The sequence below is a fragment of the Oncorhynchus keta genome, chromosome 5 (assembly GCF_023373465.1).
Source record: "Oncorhynchus keta strain PuntledgeMale-10-30-2019 chromosome 5, Oket_V2, whole genome shotgun sequence".
NCBI lineage: Eukaryota > Metazoa > Chordata > Actinopteri > Salmoniformes > Salmonidae > Oncorhynchus > Oncorhynchus keta.
In genome coordinates, this window is record NC_068425.1 from 37712853 (window position 1) to 37730052 (window position 17200).

The 17200-nt window shown below is 53.7% G+C and overlaps 1 long non-coding RNA gene across 1 annotated transcript; it reads left to right on the plus strand.

The window, feature by feature from the left end:
- The first annotated feature begins 234 nt into the window (after positions 1–234).
- Positions 235–6067, plus strand: LOC127929929 (uncharacterized). The gene is made up of 4 exons (XR_008136367.1): positions 235–280; positions 1773–1836; positions 5761–5920; positions 6016–6067. It is a non-coding gene; the product is annotated as an uncharacterized LOC127929929 (long non-coding RNA).
- Positions 6068–17200: the final 11133 nt, after the last annotated feature.

Sequence of the window (17200 nt, forward strand, 5' to 3'; positions counted from 1 at the left end):
GGTACCTAGTGGTTAGAGTGTAGGGCGGCAGGTAGCCTAGTGGTTAGAGTGGAGGGCGGCAGGTAGCCTAGTGGTTAGAGTGGAGGGCGGCAGGTAGTCTAGTGGTTAGAGTGGAGGGCGGCAGGTAGTCTAGTGGTTAGAGTGGAGGGCGGCAGGTAGCCTAGTGGTTAGAGTGGAGGGCGGCAGGTAGCCTAGTGGTTAGAGTGGAGGCGGCAGGTAGTCTAGTGGTTAGAGTGGAGGGGCGGCAGGTAGTCTAGTGGTTAGAGTGTAGGGGCGGCAGGTAGTCTAGTGGTTAGAGTGTAGGGGCGGCAGGTAGTCTAGTGGTTAGAGTGTAGGGCGGCAGGTAGTCTAGTGGTTAGAGTGTAGGGGGCGGCAGGTAGTCTAGTGGTTAGAGTGTAGGGGCGGCAGGTAGTCTAGTGGTTAGAGTGTAGAGGCGGCAGGTAGTCTAGTGGTTAGAGTGTAGGGCGGCAGGTAGCCTAGTGGTTAGTGTGGAGGGGCGGCAGGTAGTCTAGTGGTTAGAGTGTAGAGGCGGCAGGTAGTCTAGTGGTTAGAGTGTAGAGGCGGCAGGTAGCCTAGTGGTTAGAGTGGAGGGCGGCAGGTAGTCTAGTGGTTAGAGTGTAGAGGCGGCAGGTAGCCTAGTGGTTAGAGTGGAGGGGCGGCAGGTAGCCTAGTGGTTAGAGTGTAGGGGCGGCAGGTAGCCTAGTGGTTAGAGTGGAGGGGCGGCAGGTAGCCTGAGTGGTTAGAGTGGAGGGCGGCAGGTAGTCTAGTGGTTAGAGTGTAGGGGCGGCAGGTAGCCTAGTGGTTAGAGTGGAGGGCGGCAGGTAGCCTAGTGGTTAGAGTGTAGGGACGGCAGGTAGTCTAGTGGTTAGAGTGTAGGGGCGGCAGGTAGTCTAGTGGTTAGAGTGGAGGGCGGCAGGTAGCCTAGTGGTTAGAGTGGAGGGACGGCAGGTAGTCTAGTGGTTAGAGTGGAGGGCGGCAGGTAGCCTAGTGGTTAGAGGGTAGAGGTGGCAGGTAGCCTAGTGGTTAGAGTGGAGGGCGGCAGGTAGTCTAGTGGTTAGAGTGTAGGGGCGGCAGGTAGTCTAGTGGTTAGAGTGGAGGGCGGCAGGTAGTCTAGTGGTTAGAGTGTAGGGGCGGCAGGTAGTCTAGTGGTTAGAGTGTAGGGCGGCAGGTAGTCTAGTGGTTAGAGTGTAGAGGCGGCAGGTAGTCTAGTGGTTAGAGTGTAGGGGCGGCAGGTAGCCTAGTGGTTAGTGTGGAGGGGCGGCAGGTAGTCTAGTGGTTAGAGTGTAGAGGCGGCAGGTAGTCTAGTGGTTAGAGTGTAGAGGCGGCAGGTAGCCTAGTGGTTAGAGTGGAGGGCGGCAGGTAGTCTAGTGGTTAGAGTGTAGAGGCGGCAGGTAGCCTAGTGGTTAGAGTGGAGGGGCGGCAGGTAGCCTAGTGGTTAGAGTGTAGGGGCGGCAGGTAGCCTAGTGGTTAGAGTGGAGGGGCGGCAGGTAGCCTAGTGGTTAGAGTGGAGGGCGGCAGGTAGTCTAGTGGTTAGAGTGTAGGGGCGGCAGGTAGCCTAGTGGTTAGAGTGGAGGGCGGCAGGTAGCCTAGTGGTTAGAGTGTAGGGACGGCAGGTAGTCTAGTGGTTAGAGTGTAGGGGCGGCAGGTAGTCTAGTGGTTAGAGTGGAGGGCGGCAGGTAGCCTAGTGGTTAGAGTGGAGGGACGGCAGGTAGTCTAGTGGTTAGAGTGGAGGGGCGGCAGGTAGCCTAGTGGTTAGAGGGTAGAGGTGGCAGGTAGCCTAGTGGTTAGAGTGGAGGGGCGGCAGGTAGTCTAGTGGTTAGAGTGTAGGGGCGGCAGGTAGTCTAGTGGTTAGAGTGGAGGGCGGCAGGTAGTCTAGTGGTTAGTGTGGAGGGCGGCAGGTAGTCTAGTGGTTAGAGTGGAGGGCGGCAGGTAGTCTAGTGGTTAGAGTGTAGGGGCGGCAGGTAGTCTAGTGGTTAGAGTGGAGGGCGGCAGGTAGTCTAGTGGTTAGAGTGTAGGGGCGGCAGGTAGCCTAGTGGTTAGAGTGTAGGGCGGCAGGTAGTCTAGTGGTTAGAGTGTAGGGGCGGCAGGTAGTCTAGTGGTTAGAGTGGAGGGCGGCAGGTAGCCTAGTGGTTAGAGTGTAGGGCGGCAGGTAGTCTAGTGGTTAGAGTGTAGGGACGGCAGGTAGCCTAGTGGTTAGAGTGTAGGGGCGGCAGGTAGTCTAGTGGTTAGAGTGTAGGGACGGCAGGTAGTCTAGTGGTTAGAGTGTAGGGCGGCAGGTAGTCCAGTGGTTAGAGTGTAGGGCGGCAGGTAGTCTAGTGGTTAGAGTGTAGGGACGGCAGGTAGCCTAGTGGTTAGAGTGGAGGGGCGGCAGGTAGCCTAGTGGTTAGAGTGTAGGGGGCGGCAGGTAGTCTAGTGGTTAGAGTGTAGGGGCGGCAGGTAGTCTAGTGGTTAGAGTGTAGGGGCGGCAGGTAGTCTAGTGGTTAGTGTGTAGGGGCGGCAGGTAGTCTAGTGGTTAGAGTGTAGGGGCGGCAGGTAGCCTAGTGGTTAGAGTGTAGGGGCGGCAGGTAGTCTAGTGGTTAGAGTGTAGGGGCGGCAGGTAGTCTAGTGGTTAGAGTGTAGGGGCGGCAGGTAGTCTAGTGGTTAGAGTGTAGGGGCGGCAGGTAGCCTAGTGGTTAGTGTGGAGGGGCGGCAGGTAGTCTAGTGGTTAGAGTGTAGAGGCGGCAGGTAGTCTAGTGGTTAGAGTGTAGGCGGCAGGTAGCCTAGTGGTTAGAGTGGAGGGGCGGCAGGTAGTCTAGTGGTTAGAGTGTAGAGGCGGCAGGTAGCCTAGTGGTTAGAGTGGAGGGCGGCAGGTAGCCTAGTGGTTAGAGTGTAGGGCGGCAGGTAGCCTAGTGGTTAGAGTGGAGGGCGGCAGGTAGCCTAGTGGTTAGAGTGGAGGGGCGGCAGGTAGTCTAGTGGTTAGAGTGTAGGGGCGGCAGGTAGCCTAGTGGTTAGAGTGGAGGGCGGCAGGTAGCCTAGTGGTTAGAGTGTAGGGACGGCAGGTAGTCTAGTGGTTAGAGTGTAGGGCGGCAGGTAGTCTAGTGGTTAGAGTGGAGGGCGGCAGGTAGCCTAGTGGTTAGAGTGGAGGGACGGCAGGTAGTCTAGTGGTTAGAGTGGAGGGCGGCAGGTAGCCTAGTGGTTAGAGGGTAGAGGTGGCAGGTAGCCTAGTGGTTAGAGTGGAGGGCGGCAGGTAGTCTAGTGGTTAGAGTGTAGGGGCGGCAGGTAGTCTAGTGGTTAGAGTGGAGGGGCGGCAGGTAGTCTAGTGGTTAGTGTGGAGGGGCGGCAGGTAGTCTAGTGGTTAGAGTGGAGGGCGGCAGGTAGTCTAGTGGTTAGAGTGTAGGGGCGGCAGGTAGTCTAGTGGTTAGAGTGGAGGGCGGCAGGTAGTCTAGTGGTTAGAGTGTAGGGGCGGCAGGTAGCCTAGTGGTTAGAGTGTAGGGCGGCAGGTAGTCTAGTGGTTAGAGTGTAGGGGGCGGCAGGTAGTCTAGTGGTTAGAGTGGAGGGGCGGCAGGTAGCCTAGTGGTTAGAGTGTAGGGGCGGCAGGTAGTCTAGTGGTTAGAGTGTAGGGACGGCAGGTAGCCTAGTGGTTAGAGTGTAGGGCGGCAGGTAGTCTAGTGGTTAGAGTGTAGGGACGGCAGGTAGTCTAGTGGTTAGAGTGTAGGGCGGCAGGTAGTCTAGTGGTTAGAGTGTAGGGCGGCAGGTAGTCTAGTGGTTAGAGTGTAGGGACGGCAGGTAGCCTAGTGGTTAGAGTGGAGGGCGGCAGGTAGCCTAGTGGTTAGAGTGTAGGGCGGCAGGTAGTCTAGTGGTTAGAGTGTAGGGGCGGCAGGTAGTCTAGTGGTTAGAGTGTAGGGGCGGCAGGTAGTCTAGTGGTTAGTGTGTAGGGCGGCAGGTAGTCTAGTGGTTAGAGTGTAGGGCGGCAGGTAGCCTAGTGGTTAGAGTGTAGGGGCGGCAGGTAGTCTAGTGGTTAGAGTGTCGGGCGGCAGGTAGCCTAGTGGTTAGAGTGTAGGGGCGGCAGGTAGCCTAGTGGTTAGAGTGTAGGGCGGCAGGTAGCCTAGTGGTTAGAGTGTAGGGGCGGCAGGTAGTCTAGTGGTTAGAGTGTAGGGGCGGCAGGTAGTCTAGTGGTTAGAGTGTAGGGGCGGCAGGTAGCCTAGTGGTTAGAGTGTAGGGGCGGCAGGTAGTCTAGTGGTTAGAGTGTAGGGCGGCAGGTAGTCTAGTGGTTAGAGTGTCGGGCGGCAGGTAGTCTAGTGGTTAGAGTGGAGGGGCGGCAGGTAGTCTAGTGGTTAGAGTGTAGGGCGGCAGGTAGCCTAGTGGTTAGAGTGTAGGGCGGCAGGTAGTCTAGTGGTTAGAGTGGAGGGGCGGCAGGTAGTCTAGTGGTTAGAGTGTAGGGCGGCAGGTAGTCTAGTGGTTAGAGTGTAGGGGCGGCAGGTAGTCTAGTGGTTAGAGTGTAGGGCGTCAGGTAGCCTAGTGGTTAGAGTGGAGGGCGGCAGGTAGTCTAGTGGTTAGTGTGGAGGGCGGCAGGTAGTCTAGTGGTTAGAGTGGAGGGCGGCAGGTAGTCTAGTGGTTAGAGTGGAGGGCGGCAGGTAGTCTAGTGGTTAGAGTGTAGGGCGGCAGGTAGTCTAGTGGTTAGAGTGTAGGGCGGCAGGTAGCCTAGTGGTTAGAGTGGAGGGCGGCAGGTAGCCTAGTGGTTAGAGTGTAGGGGCGGCAGGTAGCCTAGTGGTTAGAGTGGAGGGCGGCAGGTAGCCTAGTGGTTAGAGTGTAGGGGCGGCAGGTAGTCTAGTGGTTAGAGTGTAGGGGCGGCAGGTAGCCTAGTGGTTAGAGTGGAGGGGCGGCAGGTAGTCTAGTGGTTAGAGTGGAGGGCGGCAGGTAGTCTAGTGGTTAGAGTGGAGGGCGGCAGGTAGCCTAGTGGTTAGAGTGGAGGGGCGGCAGGTAGTCCAGTGGTTAGAGTGTAGGGGCGGCAGGTAGCCTAGTGGTTAGAGTGGAGGGCGGCAGGGAGTCTAGTGGTTAGAGTGTAGGGGCGGCAGGTAGCCTAGTGGTTAGAGTGTAGGGGCGGCAGGTAGCCTAGTGGTTAGAGTGGAGGGGCGGCAGGTAGTCTAGTGGTTAGAGTGTAGGGCGGCAGGTAGTCTAGTGGTTAGAGTGTAGGGGCGGTAGGTAGTCTAGTGGTTAGAGTGTAGGGGCGGCAGGTAGTCTAGTGGTTAGAGTGTAGGGGCGGCAGGGTAGTCTAGTGGTTAGAGTGTAGGGGCGGCAGGGTAGCCTAGTGGTTAGAGTGTAGAGGCGCCAGGAGTAGCCTAGTGGTTAGAGTGTAGGGACGGCAGGTAGTCTAGTGGTTAGAGTGGAGGGGCGGCAGGTAGCCTAGTGGTTAGAGTGTAGGGGCGGCAGGTAGCCTAGTGGTTAGAGTGAAGGGCGGCAGGTAGTCTAGTGGTTAGAGTGTAGAGGAGGCAGGTAGTCTAGTGGTTAGAGTGTAGGGGCGGCAGGTAGACCAGTGGTTAGAGTGTAGGGCGGCAGGTAGTCTAGTGGTTAGAGTGTAGAGGCGCCAGGGTAGCCTAGTGGTTAGAGTGTAGGGACGGCAGGTAGCCTAGTGGTTAGAGTGTAGGGGCGGCAGGTAGTCTAGTGGTTAGAGTGCAGGGCGGCAGGGTAGTCTAGTGGTTAGAGTGTAGGGCGGCAGGGTAGTCTAGTGGTTAGAGTGTAGGGACGGCAGGTAGTCTAGTGGTTAGAGTGGAGGGGCGGCAGGTAGTCTAGTGGTTAGAGTGGAGGGGCGGCAGGTAGCCTAGTGGTTAGAGTGTAGAGGTGGCAGGTAGCCTAGTGGTTAGAGTGTAGGGGCGGCAGGTAGTCTAGTGGTTAGAGTGTAGGGACGGCAGGTAGTCTAGTGGTTAGAGTGTAGGGGCGGCAGGTAGTCTAGTGGTTAGAGTGGAGGGCGGCAGGTAGCCTAGTGGTTAGAGTGTAGAGGTGGCAGGTAGCCTAGTGGTTAGAGTGTAGGGGCGGCAGGTAGTCTAGTGGTTAGAGTGTAGGGACGGCAGGTAGTCTAGTGGTTAGAGTGTAGGGCGGCAGGTAGTCAGTGGTTAGTGTGGAGGGCGGCAGGTAGTCTAGTGGTTAGAGTGTAGGGACGGCAGGTAGCCTAGTGGTTAGAGTGGAGGGCGGCAGGTAGTCTAGTGGTTAGAGTGTAGGGACGGCAGGTAGCCTAGTGGTTAGAGTGTAGGGGCGGCAGGTAGTCTAGTGGTTAGTGTGGAGGGCGGCAGGTAGCCTAGTGGTTAGAGTGTAGGGGCGGCAGGTAGTCTAGTGGTTAGTGTGGAGGGGCGGCAGGTAGCCTAGTGGTTAGAGTGGAGGGCGGCAGGTAGTCTAGTGGTTAGAGTGTAGGGCGGCAGGTAGCCTAGTGGTTAGAGTGGAGGGCGGCAGGTAGTCTAGTGGTTAGAGTGTAGGGCGGCAGGTAGCCTAGTGGTTAGAGTGGAGGGCGGCAGGTAGTCTAGTGGTTAGTGTGGAGGGCGGCAGGTAGCCTAGTGGTTAGAGTGGAGGGCGGCAGGTAGTCTAGTGGTTAGAGTGTAGGGCGGCAGGTAGCCTAGTGGTTAGAGTGGAGGGGCGGCAGGTAGTCTAGTGGTTAGTGTGGAGGGCGGCAGGTAGCCTAGTGGTTAGAGTGGAGGGCGGCAGGTAGCCTAGTGGTTAGAGTGTAGGGGCGGCAGGTAGCCTAGTGGTTAGAGTGGAGGGCGGCAGGTAGTCTAGTGGTTAGAGTGTAGGGGCGGCAGGTAGTCTAGTGGTTAGAGTGTAGGGGCGGTAGGTAGTCTAGTGGTTAGAGTGTAGGGGCGGCAGGTAGTCTAGTGGTTAGAGTGTAGGGGCGGCAGGGTAGTCTAGTGGTTAGAGTGTAGGGGCGGCAGGAGGTAGCCCAGTGGTTAGAGTGTAGAGGCGCCAGGGTAGCCTAGTGGTTAGAGTGTAGGGACGGCAGGTAGTCTAGTGGTTAGAGTGGAGGGGCGGCAGGTAGCCTAGTGGTTAGAGTGTAGGGGCGGCAGGTAGCCTAGTGGTTAGAGTGAAGGGCGGCAGGTAGTCTAGTGGTTAGAGTGTAGAGGAGGCAGGTAGTCTAGTGGTTAGAGTGTAGGGGCGGCAGGTAGACTAGTGGTTAGAGTGTAGGGCGGCAGGTAGTCTAGTGGTTAGAGTGTAGAGGCGCCAGGGTAGCCTAGTGGTTAGAGTGTAGGGACGGCAGGTAGCCTAGTGGTTAGAGTGTAGGGCGGCAGGTAGTCTAGTGGTTAGAGTGTAGGGCGGCAGGGTAGTCTAGTGGTTAGAGTGTAGGGCGGCAGGGTAGTCTAGTGGTTAGAGTGTAGGGACGGCAGGTAGTCTAGTGGTTAGAGTGGAGGGGCGGCAGGTAGTCTAGTGGTTAGAGTGGAGGGCGGCAGGTAGCCTAGTGGTTAGAGTGTAGAGGTGGCAGGTAGCCTAGTGGTTAGAGTGTAGGGCGGCAGGTAGTCAGTGGTTAGAGTGTAGGGACGGCAGGTAGTCTAGTGGTTAGAGTGTAGGGGCGGCAGGTAGTCTAGTGGTTAGAGTGGAGGGCGGCAGGTAGCCTAGTGGTTAGAGTGTAGAGGTGGCAGGTAGCCTAGTGGTTAGAGTGTAGGGGCGGCAGGTAGTCTAGTGGTTAGAGTGTAGGGACGGCAGGTAGTCCAGTGGTTAGAGTGTAGGGCGGCAGGTAGTCTAGTGGTTAGTGTGGAGGGGCGGCAGGTAGTCTAGTGGTTAGAGTGTAGGGACGGCAGGTAGCCTAGTGGTTAGAGTGGAGGGGCGGCAGGTAGTCTAGTGGTTAGAGTGTAGGGACGGCAGGTAGCCTAGTGGTTAGAGTGTAGGGCGGCAGGTAGTCTAGTGGTTAGTGTGGAGGGGCGGCAGGTAGCCTAGTGGTTAGAGTGTAGGGGGCGGCAGGTAGTCTAGTGGTTAGTGTGGAGGGGCAGCAGGTAGTCTAGTGGTTAGAGTGTAGGGACGGCAGGTAGCCTAGTGGTTAGAGTGTAGGGGCGGCAGGTAGTCTAGTGGTTAGTGTGGAGGGCGGCAGGTAGTCTAGTGGTTAGAGTGTAGGGGCGGCAGGTAGCCTAGTGGTTAGAGTGGAGGGGCGGCAGGTAGTCTAGTGGTTAGAGTGTAGGGGCGGCAGGTAGCCTAGTGGTTAGAGTGTAGGGGCGGCAGGTAGCCTAGTGGTTAGAGTGAAGGGGCGGCAGGTAGTCTAGTGGTTAGAGTGGAGGGCGGCAGGTAGCCTAGTGGTTAGAGTGGAGGGCGGCAGGTAGTCTAGTGGTTAGAGTGAAGGCGGCAGGTAGTCCAGTGGTTAGAGTGTAGGGACGGCAGGTAGCCTAGTGGTTAGAGTGGAGGGCGGCAGGTAGTCTAGTGGTTAGAGTGTAGGGACGGCAGGTAGCCTAGTGGTTAGAGTGTAGGGCGGCAGGTAGTCTAGTGGTTAGTGTGGAGGGGCGGCAGGTAGCCTAGTGGTTAGAGTGTAGGGGCGGCAGGTAGTCTAGTGGTTAGTGTGGAGGGGCGGCAGGTAGTCTAGTGGTTAGAGTGTAGGGACGGCAGGTAGCCTAGTGGTTAGAGTGTAGGGCGGCAGGTAGTCAGTGGTTAGTGTGGAGGGGCGGCAGGTAGTCTAGTGGTTAGAGTGTAGGGGCGGCAGGTAGCCTAGTGGTTAGAGTGGAGGGGCGGCAGGTAGTCTAGTGGTTAGAGTGTAGGGGCGGCAGGTAGCCTAGTGGTTAGAGTGTAGGGCGGCAGGTAGCCTAGTGGTTAGAGTGAAGGGCGGCAGGTAGTCTAGTGGTTAGAGTGGAGGGGCGGCAGGTAGCCTAGTGGTTAGAGTGGAGGGCGGCAGGTAGTCTAGTGGTTAGAGTGGAGGGGCGGCAGGTAGTCTAGTGGTTAGAGTGGAGGGCGGCAGGTAGTCTAGTGGTTAGAGTGGAGGGCGGCAGGTAGTCTAGTGGTTAGAGTGTAGGGGCGGCAGGTAGTCTAGTGGTTAGAGTGTAGGGCGGCAGGTAGTCTAGTGGTTAGAGTGTAGGGGCGGCAGGTAGTCTAGTGGTTAGAGTGTAGGGGCGGCAGGTAGTCTAGTGGTTAGAGTGTAGGGGCGGCAGGTAGTCTAGTGGTTAGAGTGTAGGGGCGGCAGGTAGCCTAGTGGTTAGAGTGGAGGGCGGCAGGTAGTCTAGTGGTTAGAGTGGAGGGGCGGCAGGTAGTCTAGTGGTTAGAGTGGAGGGGCGGCAGGTAGTCTAGTGGTTAGAGTGGAGGGCGGCAGGTAGTCTAGTGGTTAGAGTGGAGGGCGGCAGGTAGTCTAGTGGTTAGAGTGGAGGGCGGCAGGTAGCCTAGTGGTTAGAGTGGAGGGCGGCAGGTAGTCTAGTGGTTAGAGTGGAGGGGCGGCAGGTAGTCTAGTGGTTAGAGTGGAGGGGCGGCAGGTAGTCTAGTGGTTAGAGTGTAGGGGCGGCAGGTAGTCTAGTGGTTAGAGTGGAGGGCGGCAGGTAGTCTAGTGGTTAGAGTGTAGGGGCGGCAGGTAGTCTAGTGGTTAGAGTGTAGGGGCGGCAGGTAGTCTAGTGGTTAGAGTGGAGGGCGGCAGGTAGACTAGTGGTTAGAGTGTAGGGGCGGCAGGTAGTCTAGTGGTTAGAGTGGAGGGGCGGCAGGTAGTCTAGTGGTTAGAGTGTAGGGGCGGCAGGTAGTCTAGTGGTTAGAGTGTAGGGGCGGCAGGTAGCCTAGTGGTTAGAGTGTAGGGCGGCAGGTAGTCTAGTGGTTAGAGTGTAGGGGCGGCAGGTAGTCTAGTGGTTAGAGTGTAGGGGCGGCAGGTACCTAGTGGTTAGAGTGGAGGGCGGCAGGTAGTCTAGTGGTTAGAGTGTAGGGCGGCAGGTAGTCTAGTGGTTAGAGTGGAGGGCGGCAGGTAGTCTAGTGGTTAGAGTGTAGGGCGGCAGGTAGTCTAGTGGTTAGAGTGTAGGGGCGGCAGGTAGCCTAGTGGTTAGAGTGGAGGGCGGCAGGTAGCCTAGTGGTTAGAGTGTAGGGGCGGCAGGTAGTCTAGTGGTTAGAGTGTAGGGGCGGCAGGTAGCCTAGTGGTTAGAGTGTAGGGACGGCAGGTAGCCTAGTGGTTAGAGTGTAGGGGCGGCAGGTAGTCTAGTGGTTAGTGTGGAGGGCGGCAGGTAGTCTAGTGGTTAGAGTGGAGGGGCGGCAGGTAGCCTAGTGGTTAGAGTGGAGGGGCGGCAGGTAGTCTAGTGGTTAGAGTGTAGGGGCGGCAGGTAGTCTAGTGGTTAGTGTGGAGGGCGGCAGGTAGTCTAGTGGTTAGAGTGGAGGGCGGCAGGTAGCCTAGTGGTTAGAGTGGAGGGGGCGGCAGGTAGTCTAGTGGTTAGAGTGTAGGGGCGGCAGGTAGTCTAGTGGTTAGAGTGTAGGGGGCGGCAGGTAGTCTAGTGGTTAGAGTGTAGGGCGGCAGGTAGTCTAGTGGTTAGAGTGTAGGGCGGCAGGTAGCCTAGTGGTTAGAGTGTAGGGGCGGCAGGTAGTCTAGTGGTTAGAGTGGAGGGCGGCAGGTAGTCTAGTGGTTAGAGTGTAGGGCGGCAGGTAGTCTAGTGGTTAGAGTGTACGGGCGGCAGGTAGCCTAGTGGTTAGAGTGGAGGGCGGTAGGTAGTCTAGTGGTTAGAGTGTAGGGGCGGCAGGTAGTCTAGTGGTTAGAGTGTAGGGGCGGCAGGTAGCCTAGTGGTTAGAGTGAAGGCGGCAGGTAGTCTAGTGGTTAGAGTGTAGGGGCGGCAGGTAGCCTAGTGGTTAGCGTGTAGGGGCGGCAGGTAGTCCAGTGGTTAGAGTGTAGGGGCGGCAGGTAGCCTAGTGGTTAGAGTGTAGGGGCGGCAGGTAGTCTAGTGGTTAGAGGTTAGGGGCGGCAGGTAGCCTAGTGGTTAGAGTGTAGGGGCGCAGGTAGACCAGTGGTTAGAGTGTAGGGGCGGCAGGTAGCCTAGTGGTTAGAGTGTAGGGGCGGCAGGTAGTCTAGTGGTTAGAGGTTAGGGGCGGCAGGTAGCCTAGTGGTTAGAGTGTAGGGGTGGCAGGTAGACTAGTGGTTAGAGTGTAGGGGCGGCAGGTAGCCTAGTGGTTAGAGGTTAGGGCGGCAGGTAGCCTAGTGGTTAGAGTGTAGGGGTGGCAGGTAGACTAGTGGTTAGAGGTTAGGGGCGGCAGGTAGCCTAGTGGTTAGAGTGTAGGGGTGGCAGGTAGACTAGTGGTTAGAGTGTAGGGGCGGCAGGTAGCCTAGTGGTTAGAGCATTGGGCCTGTAACCGGTAGATTCAATCCCCGAGCTGACAAGGTAAACATCTGTAGTTCTGCCCCTGAACAAAGAAGTTAACCCACTGTTCCCTGGTAGGCCGTCATTGAAAATAAGAATTTGTTCTTAACTGACTTGCCTTGTTAAATAAATTCTTATGGCCATAGTTCTCAGTCATAGTTCCCATAGTTCCCAGTCTATTGGTGCTGATCAGAGGAGAGTGGCGTACTGTATTCGCAAGGGGACTCGGAGTGCTGATCTAGAAGCAGGTCAAACAGTTGTCCGGAACAGCTGGCGCTTTCATGCATGGTTCAGTTTGCCTCGAAGCGAGCATAGAAGGCATTTAGCTCGTCTGGCAGGCTTGTGTTACTGGACAGCTCTCGGCTGGGTTTCCTTTGTAATCCGTGACAGCCACATCTGACGAGTGTCAGCGCCGGTGTAGTAGGGTTCAGTCCTGTATTGACGCTATGCCTGTTTGACGGTTCAGTGGAGGGCATAGCAGGATTTCTTATAAGCATCCAGATAAGTGTTCCTCTCCGTGAAAGTGGCATCTCTAGCCTTTAGCTCAGTGCGGATGTTGCCTGTAGTCCACGGCTTCTGGTTGGGATATACGCACGGCTCTAGCCTTTAGCACAGTGCGGATGTTGCCTGTAATCCACGGCTTCTGGTTGGGATATGTACGTACGGTCACTGTGGGGACGACGTCGTCAATGCACCTATTAATGAAGCCGGTGACTGATGTGGTGTAGTCCTCCCACACCATCGGATGAATCCCGGAACATATTCCAGTCTGGGCTAACGAAACAGTCCTGTAGCTGAGCATCCGCTTCATGGGACCACTTCCGTATTCAGGGTGTCACTGGTACTTCCTGCATGAGTTTTGAGGAGGATAGAGTTACGGTCAGATGGAGGGTGAGGGAAAGCGTTGTGTACATCTCTCTGAGTAAACGTGGTCTAGAGTTTTTGTTCTCCTCTGGTTGCACATGTGAAATGCTGGTAGAAATTAGGTAAAACAGATTTCAGTTTCGCTGCATTAATATCACCGACCACAAGAAGCTCCGCCTCTGGATGACCATGTCCTTGTTTGCTTACGACCCTCTACAGCTCGTTGAGTGTGGTCTTAGTGCCCAGCGTCGGTTTTATGGTAGTAAATAGACGGCCGAACAATATAGATGATAACTCTCTAGTATGGTCGACAGCTTTATCATGAGGTATTCTAAACTCAGATAAACAGAACAAAGAGACATACGTAGTGTTAGAGATCGTGCACCAGTCTTTGTTGACAGAGAGACACCCCACACGCCCCCACGGATCTTACGGGGGAGAAGATGATTCTCGTTGAGTCATGTTGATTCATGATCTTCTACTGCTTTTTCTTTGACGTCAAATGTATCAGATATACAAAGATAGTATATATACAGAGATAGTAAAAATAGAGAGCATATATTATACAAAGATAGTATATATACAAAGATAGTATATATACAGAGATAGTAAAAAATAGAGAGATAGTATATATACAGAGATAGTAAAAATAGAGATAGTATATATACAAAGATAGTATATATACAGAGATAGTAAAAATAGAGAGATAGTATATATACAGAGATAGTATATATACAGAGATAGTAAAAATAGAGAGATAGTATATATACATAGATAGTATATATACAGAGATAGTATATATACAGAGATAGTATACAGTGGGGCAAAAAAGTATTTAGTCAGCCACCAATTATACAAGTTCTCCCACTTAAAAAGATGAGAAGGCCTGTAATTTTCATCATAGGTACACTTCAACTATGACAGACAAAATTAGAAAAAAAAATCCAGAAAGTCACATTGTAGGATTTTTCATGAATTTATTTAGACATTAGTAGGAGAGTAGTTAGATGAATATGAGAATGGAGTTTTCTTGATCAAACGGTCTATATTCTACTAATGTCTAGTCTGAACAGATCATTTACAATCTAAGCATGGCCACTGTGTGTGCGTGTAGGCGTGTGTATGTGCGTGTGACGTGCTACCTTTGTCACAGCCTATACTGAGGAGACAGTGTTTTCCAGCAGTCCCACTCATTGCCGTAACAGGGTTTTTGACTTGTCGTGAGGTCCAGAATGGATAACTAATTGTATTGCTAATAGGCTATGTGTTTGTAAATGGATTGAGGTGAATGGATTTACAGTAACCATGGTGATAATGGCTGGGGTCATTTTGATTGTTTTTACTGTTCAACAAATAGCATTTAAGTGTTTTTATTGTATAAAAATAAAGTAAATGAGAGTGAACTTTCTAAACATTTACTGGGGGGTTGTGGGGGACTGTCTGTCTCAGTAGTCCTCTCTGTCTGTCTCAGTAGTCCTCTCTGTCTGTCTCAGTAGTCCTCTCTGTCTGTCTCAGTAGTCCTCTCTGTCTGTCTCAGTAGTCCTCTCTGTCTGTCTTAGTAGTCCTCTCTGTCTGTCTCAGTAGTCCTCTGTCTGTCTCAGTAGTTCTCTCTGTCTGTCTTAGTAGTCGTCTCTGTCTGTCTCAGTAGTCCTCTCTGTCTGTCTCAGTAGTCCTCTCTGTGTGTCACAGTAGTCCTCTCTGTCTGTCTCAGTAGTCCTCTCTGTCTGTCTCAGTAGTCCTCTCTGTCTGTCTCAGTAGTCCTCTCTGTCTGTCTCAGTAGTCCTCTCTGTCTGTCTCAGTAGTCCTCTCTGTCTGTCTCAGTAGTCCTCTCTGTCTGTCTTAGTAGTCCCCTCTGTCTGTCTCAGTAGTCCTCTCTGTCTGTCTCAGTAGTTCTCTCTGTCTGTCTTAGTAGTCGTCTCTGTCTGTCTCAGTAGTCCTCTCTGTCTGTCTCAGTAGTCCTCTCTGTGTGTCTCAGTAGTCCTCTCTGTCTGTCTCAGTAGTCCTCTCTGTCTGTCTCAGTAGTCCTCTCTGTCTGTCTCAGTAGTCCTCTCTGTCTGTCTCAGTAGTCCTCTCTGTGTGTCTCAGTAGTCCTCTCTGTCTGTCTCAGTAGTCCTCTATGTCTGTCTCAGTAGTCCTCTCTGTCTGTCTCAGTAGTCCTCTCTGTCTGTCTCAGTAGTCCTCTCTGTCTGTCTCAGTAGTCCTCTCTGTCTGTCTCAGTAGTCCTCTCTGTCTGTCTCAGTAGTCCTCTCTGTCTGTCTCAGTAGTCCTCTCTGTCTGTCTCAGTAGTCCTCTCTCAGCAATCCTCTCTGTCTGCCTCAGTCTGTTTGTCTCAGTCTGTCTGTCTGTCTCAGTTTGTCTCAGTCTGTCTGTCTCAGTAGTCCTCTCTGTCTGTCTCAGTAGTCCTCTCTGTCTGTCTCAGTAGTCCTCTCTGTCTGTCTCAGTAGTCCTCTCTGTCTGTCTCAGTAGTCCTCTCTCAGCAATCCTCTCTGTCTGCCTCAGTCTGTTTGTCTCAGTCTGTCTGTCTGTCTCAGTTTGTCTCAGTCTGTCTGTCTCAGTAGTCCTCTCTGTCTGTCTCAGTAGTCCTCTCTGTCTGTCTCAGTAGTCCTCTCTGTCTGTCTTAGTAGTCCTCTTTGTCTGTCTTAGTAGTCCTCTCTGTCTGTCTCAGTAGTCCTCTCTGTCTGTCTCAGTAGTCCTCTCTGTCTGTCTCAGTAGTCCTCTCTGTCTGTCTCAGTAGTCCTCTCTGTCTGTCTCAGTAGTCCTCTCTCAGCAATCCTCTCTGTCTGCCTCAGTCTGTTTGTCTCAGTCTGTCTGTCTGTCTCAGTTTGTCTCAGTCTGTCTGTCTCAGTAGTCCTCTCTGTCTGTCTCAGTCTGTCTGTCTCAGTCTGTCTATCTCAGTCTGTCTGTTCAGTAGTCCTCTCTGTCTGTCTCAGTAGTCCTCTCTCAGTAATCCTCTCTGTCTGCCTCAGTCTGTCTGTCTGTCTCAGTCTGTCTGTCTCAGTAGTCCTCTCTGTCTGTCTCAGTCTGTCTGTCTCAGTCTGTCTGTCTCAGTCTGTCTGTCTCAGTAGTCCTCTCTGTCTGTAGCACCAGGGTCAGCTGTACCCCCTCTAGCACCAGGGTCAGCTGTACCACCTCTAGCACCAGGGTCAGCTGTACCCCCTCTAGCACCAGGGTCAGCTGTACCCCCTCTAGCACCAGGGTCGGCTGTACCCCCTCTAGCACCAGGGTCAGCTGTACCCCTCTAGCACCAGGGTCAGCTGAGTACCCCCTCTAGCACCAGGGTCAGCTGTACCCCCTCTAGCACCAGGGTCAGCTGTACCCCCTCTAGCACCAGGGTCAGCTGTACCACCTCTAGCACCAGGGTCAGCTGTACCCCTCTAGCACCAGGGTCAGCTGTACCCCCTCTAGCACCAGGGTCAGCTGAGTACCCCTCTAGCACCAGGGTCAGCTGTGCCCCCTCTAGCACCAGCGTCAGCTGAGTACCCCCTCTAGCACCAGGGTCAGCTGTACCCCCTCTAGCACCAGGGTCAGCTGTACCCCCTCTAGCACCAGGGTCAGCTGTACCCCCTCTAGCACCAGGGTCAGCTGTACCCCCTCTAGCACCAGGGTCAGCTGTACCCCCTCTAGCACCAGGGTCAGCTGTACCCCCTCTAGCACCAGGGTCAGCTGTACCCCCTCTAGCACCAGGGTCAGCTGTACCCCCTCTAGCACCAGGGCCAGCTGAGTACCCCCTCTAGCACCGGGGTCAGCTGTACCCCCTCTAGCACCAGGGCCAGCTGAGTACCCCCTCTAGCACCAGGGTCAGATCACTCTCAAATGTTGTTTTTTTGCCATCATTGTAAGCCTGTCACACACACACACTATACAATACAATCATTAAACATAAGAATGAGTGTGAGTTTTTGTCACGACCCTGCTCATAGGAAGTGACAAAGAGCTCTTATAGGACCAGGGCACTAATAATAATAAATCATTTTTCTCTTTATTTAACCATCTTACATATGAAGCCTTATTTGTTCAACGAAAATTGTGAATAACTCACCACAGGTTAATGAGAAGGGTGTGTTGAAAGGATGCACATAACTCTGCAATTTTGGGTTGTTTTGGAAAGAGTCTGAGTCTTTTTCCACACAACGCCTGTGCCTGTATCTAGTTTTCATGCTGGTTAGGGCCAAGAATCCATTCTCACATAGGTACGTGATTGGAAAGGGTATCATTATCTTAACAGTGTGGTTTGCCAAGGCAGGATACTCTGAGCGCAGCCCAATCCAGAAATCTGCCAGTGGCTTCTGATTAAATTCTATTTTTACACAACCGCTTGTTGCAATTTCTTCTCTTGTTCAGATATCGGTAAGTGGACTGGAGGCAGGGCATGAAAGGGATAATGAATCTAGTTGTTTGTGTCATTCGTTTCGGGAAAGTACCTGCGTAATTGCGTACCCAACTCACTCAGGTGCTTCGCTAAATCACATTTGACATTGTCCGTAAACTTGAGTTCATTTGCACACAAAAAATCATACAATGATGGAAAGCCCTGTGTGTTGTCCTTGTTAACGCAGACAGAGAAGACCTGTGTGTTATCCTTGTTAACGCAGACAGAGAAGACCTGTGTGTTGTCCTTGTTAACGCAGACAGAGAAGACCTGTGTGTTGTCCTTGTTAACGCAGACAGAGAAGCCCTGTGTGTTGTCCTTGTTAACGCAGACAGAGAAGACCTGTGTGTTATCCTTGTTAACGCAGACAGAGAAGACCTGTGTGTTGTCCTTGTTAACGCAGACAGAGAAGCCCTGTGTGTTGTCCTTGTTAACGCAGACAGAGAAGACCTGTGTGTTATCCTTGTTAACGCAGACAGAGAAGACCTGTGTGTTGTCCTTGTTAACGCAGACAGAGAAGACCTGTGTGTTGTCCTTGTTAACGCAGACAGAGAAGACCTGTGTGTTGTCCTTGTTAACGCAGACAGAGAAGACCTGTGTGTTGTCCTTGTTAACGCAGACAGAGAAGACCTGTGTGTTGTCCTTGTTAACGCAGACAGAAGACCTGTGTGTTGTCCTTGTTAACGCACCAGACAGAGAAGACCTGTGTGTTGTCCTTGTT